We start from the raw sequence: 5,000 nt of genomic DNA on the forward strand, positions 1-5,000 counted from the left end.
TGGGGATGTGTGTGGCATATTTATTTTAGAAAAACAAAAAAGATCAGTGAAGCTTCTGAAATCTTTAAGGTAAATCAAATTTGACATTAATACTAAGGAATTATTATTATTTACATTTTTTTGTGTGCTTTGATTTTTGGTTCTGATTAACTGGACCAGCGTTTGAAATGTTTGACAAACATTTTTCTTTTTTCTCCCCTTTTCTTCCCAATTTGGAATGCCCAATTCCCAATGCGCTCTAAGTCCTCGTGGTGGCGTAGTGACTCGCCCAATCCGGGTGGCGGAGGACGAATCTCAGTTGCCTCCGCGTCTGAGACCGTCAATCCGCGCATCTTATCACGTGGCTTGTTGAGCGCGTTGCCACGGAGACGTAGAGCATATGGAGGCTCATGCTATTCTCAGCAGCATCCACGCACAACACAACACACGCCCCATTGAGAGCGAGAACCACATTATAGTGACCACGAGGAGGTTACCCCATGTGACTCTACCCTCCCTAGCAACCGGGCCAATTTGGTTGCTTAGGAGACCTGGCTGGAGTCACTCAGCACGCCCTGGATTCGAACTCGCAACTCCAGGGGTGGTAGTCAGCGTCAATACTCGCTTAGCTACCCAGACTCCCATGTTTGACAATCATTAAATTATACTGAATGATAATGATTTTGTGTAATATGAAAATTATACAGTTTAGTTCTAATTATTAAAGTTCTATCGTAAAAAATGCTGATGTTTCTTAAAAGTTCAGCTGATATGCTTTCTTTCAAATGGTATCACATATTCTTAAACACATAAAACATATTCTAAAAAAATAAAAAAAATCTTTAAAACTGTGATGTTGTGAAGAGAGGCTGATTAGGTTGGAATGTGTCCCCCCCCCCCCCCAGTTTTCAGATCGTTCCTACGCCCCTGTCATACTCATATCCAACATGTTCTGACTAGCAACACCAAGAGTCACTAAAAAAAAGTGACTCGTTTTATCACTGTGGACTTCTAGAAAGTAAAGTCTTGTCAAAACATGTTTCACACTCTCACTAGTTTATTTAATTGGTCTACTAACAATGTCTAACAGTGTGTGTTCACATGCATCACAGGAGATTTATGTCACTTTTATGTCATTTCCAGCACATCTCAAATTCTGTATTGTGTTTAATAGAATTCTGTGCTGGAAATGACACTGATGAAAATGAAATTTGTAAACTTTTTCAAATAAAATGCCCGTCACCTTTGTCTTGCTAATGCTAATTTCATAGCTAACATCTGATGTATCCTAAATAATTTAAATAATAATAATAAAATTATTATTTAATAAATAGTTAATTAAATAATATTTTATTTTACATCTTTAATTTTAAATAATAATATTATTATTTGTTAATTATTAATTATTCATAATTTCTATGATATTATTTAATATCTAAAATATTATTTTCATACTTTTTTGCGTAATTTGCCAAAATTATAAAAAAAATTAAAGATAACTCCTCGATAGTTTAACTTTAAGCATTAGAGTCTGTTCTAAAGGTCAGTGATTATCCCGGCGTCTCGTCTGTGTTTCAGTGATCTCGATCTGCTAAAGCTCACGTCTGCTGCTGTTACTGCTACAGTTACAGCTTAACACACATAACTAAAGCTTAACTACTTACATATGCCTCTGACTCTTCTCACACTGACCCTAATCTGTGAGAGAGGGTTCATGTCCTACAGAAATGACATTAACACACACACAAACACACACATACATTATGGAGAGGTGTAATGTGCCAGTGATGGTCAGAGCTGCTCTTTGCTCATGATAAAAGCCTTTTTATGACTTTCCTTCCTCTCTCTCTCTCTCTCTCTCACTATTTGACACACACTATTTCATCATTATTCCTTTGACCTCTCACTGAACTCCGAGCATCCATTAATGACTTGCATTACACACACACACTGTATATATAGCCTACTGTATATTTCATTTGATAGGAAAATCAATGAAAATGCAGTACACACACCACACACACACACACACACACACACGCATTATATAAAAATAGATATAATGTAAAGTGTATATAATATAACATATTTCTGAGAACCCATCATGTCAAGCTGCGGTTCAATACCAGACAATATAAATCATCCTGTCAATAAACGTGCGCAATACTTGTTTATGATGTACGGAGAACGCGGCTTTGCGATGTGGTTTGCCAACCCCTGGTTTGTTTGAACGTTGTGTGTTTGGTTTGTTAGTGTCGTATTAGTTTCACAAGTTTTAAGGTTCAAACATACTTTATGTAAGTACGCAGATGCATCTTAAAATGCAAGCTCGATTTCACACGTCGTTGCGTTGTGAAATGTGTCAGACGTTTGAAGGTAACTCTATCGCCCCCTTGAGTACTGAGGTTTGTTCATGCCACGGTAACACAAGAACACACGTTAAGCATGTTCAACCGGACCGCGCGTTGGCAGTGCTGTGGCCAAGTGCTCGCATCTGCGTTCACGTACTTGCGTAGAGTATGTTTTGGCCTTTAAACTGTCTGGGCTTTGTTCGTTATATTTAAATGCACGCGAAACACGTTGTTTTTACCACTCTTTTAAGGCCGGTCTGAGACCGTCAATCCCCACATCTTATCGCGTGGCTTGTTGAGTGCGTTACCGTGGAGACATAGTGCGTGTGGAGGCTTCACGCTATTCTCCAAGGCATCCACCCACAACTCACCACGTTCCCCACCGAGAGTGACAACGAGGAGGTTACCCCATGTGACTCTACCCTCCCTAGCAACCGGGCCAATTTGGTTGCTTAAGAGACCTGGCTGGAGTCACTCAGCACGCCCTGGATTCGAACTCGCGACTCTAGGGGTTGTAGTCAGCATCTTTACTCGCTGAGCTACCCAGGCCCCCATCTCCCATTCATTTTAATAGAAGTGGCCCATCTCTGCTAAATAATCTCTGGTTGTATTCACTGGCTGCCCTCAAAAACAAACATACAACGTGACTTGTGCAGTCTGATTCACAGAAAAATGACTCTTAAGGCATGAGTATACTTTGGTTTTTCAAATTCCGGATTGGATCTCAAACAGTATGCGTGACTCAAATTTCGTCATCAGTACAGTCTATGTCCGCTTTCTGTCCTGATTTTCTTGACATGTGGACAATCCTAGTCTGTGCACATGCATCTAAGGCATTCGTATTCGCTAGTGGTTTAAAGACTATACATTGAAAGACTGAGCGCTTGACCGTGTGCTAGATGATCCGGCAAAAAAAACGAAGTATACCTGATCCTTTAAGACTAAAGTATATTTCGTTTTCTTCGCATACTGGATTGAATCACGCACAGTATGCATGACAGAAATTATGACATCAGCTCAGTCTGCGCGGACTGACCGCGTGAAGGCCCAGTTATACTTTTTCCGCATTCTGGATCAGATCGTGCAGGCCGACTGCGTTGCCTTGCACAATATACTTTTCTGACCGTGAGCAAATACGAACGTGTTAGACGCATGCACACTACTATGGTTTGTGATGCTCTTTTAGTACAGTCAGTGGCCTGGGCATGCGCCAACGATGCGCACAGAGAAAATCTGGGTGGCACGCTGTCAGGCTGCGTGGCTGTGCTGATGATGAAATTTGCATCATGCATACTATGCGCGGAGTGTATATTTTGGCCTTGAAGCCCAGATTTTCTTGACACGCGGACAGTCCTCGACTGTGCGCATCGTTGCTGCATGCCGTTAAAGGTGCTGTAAGCGATTTTGGCTGTTCTAGAATTTCCACAAGCTGAGCCATTGGATTAGTCACACCCCCTCTTTCCAAAACCCGCCTTCCAAAGATACCAAATGAGTTTTGAGACCAACATCGAGCAGGAGCGGTTTTCAAAAACAACAGCAGCAAAATAGCACCCTCATCTGACAACTGTTATGAACAACATGGCATAGAAATGGCATTATGCCTCAATAATTCGCTTCAACTACAATACTATGAAGACAGGACGAAAGTGTCAGAGACGGCGGCCCGCTAACACATTTTTGTTTGCTGTTTACAAAGTCTAGAGTTGTCTCAGAGACCAGTGAGATATCTCATGACACTTATTTCAGTAATATCTTTCAGGGAGTTGAAAAAAAATCACTTACAGCACCTTTGACTGTACTAAACTCGTCTTATTCCAGATGGTTCTTCTGGCTCCAAGCGACTCATTGGCAGGGTCGTTTCAGACCATTCTGGTGCCCAAGGCGAGATCCCTATTGGTGCTTCTGTTCTGGGGGGTGTGGGGGTGTTTGGGGAGCATGGCAGCGGCCTCCTCTTTGGTGCCCCCCCACCAGCAGGTGGCACTCTAGGCGACCGCCTAGTTCGCCTTTGCCTAGAAACAGCCCTGCTCATTGGTATGAACCCGTCTGACCAGACCTGCATTAAATGGACTCACAGTTACTGAATTAACTAACTCACTAATGCCTTACTTTCATTCATGTATTGTAATGAAGTTAACTGTTTTGTGTTTTTGAAACTTAAATCAGCCATTGAACTTATTGTTCACTTCCATGTGTGGTTTAGTATGGTTAAAGATACACACAACAGTATATTTTAATATATAATATTCTAATTTAAATGAAAACCGAAAAGGTTTAACATTAAAATAACACGTGTTCAATAACAAAGATACGTTAAAATGAAGGGTTTCTGCAGAATTCTGGAAACACTACACTGCCCCAAAAGAGCATCAATCACTCAAAATTCTTCTCGTGTCTCTCAGTTTATAAATAAGAGATTTGTCGAAATCTAGTGGTTGTTTCAGAAAATGCAAAAGTCCTGTAACTGAAGACGCTACCACCATGCCGCTTTCGGATCTTTCACACTCATGCAACTAAACCAAATAATTCAGACTTCTTCAGAATTATTATTATTTTTTATCCCCATATGAGCAGAGTACACTTTTAAATGACCTTTTAATCGTTTGCACAGTAATATATAGTTTTACAGTTCGCTCCCCGCCGGCAGGAGGCGCTGTGACGTCGCGCAGTCTT

At 41.0% G+C, this 5,000-nt stretch overlaps 1 long non-coding RNA gene across 2 annotated transcripts in view; it reads left to right on the top strand.

Moving 5' to 3' along the window:
* Positions 1 to 4,996: 4,996 nt before the first annotated feature.
* The window catches only part of LOC127423567 (uncharacterized), a 10,393-nt gene continuing 10,389 nt past the window's right edge, over positions 4,997 to 5,000 (top strand). For both annotated transcript variants that reach the window (XR_007894335.1, XR_007894336.1), the window contains exon 1: positions 4,997 to 5,000. This exon is cut by the window's right edge and continues 184 nt beyond it. This is a non-coding gene — a long non-coding RNA (uncharacterized LOC127423567).

This window comes from Myxocyprinus asiaticus, chromosome 32, assembly GCF_019703515.2.
Source record: "Myxocyprinus asiaticus isolate MX2 ecotype Aquarium Trade chromosome 32, UBuf_Myxa_2, whole genome shotgun sequence".
Classification (NCBI taxonomy): domain Eukaryota; kingdom Metazoa; phylum Chordata; class Actinopteri; order Cypriniformes; family Catostomidae; genus Myxocyprinus; species Myxocyprinus asiaticus.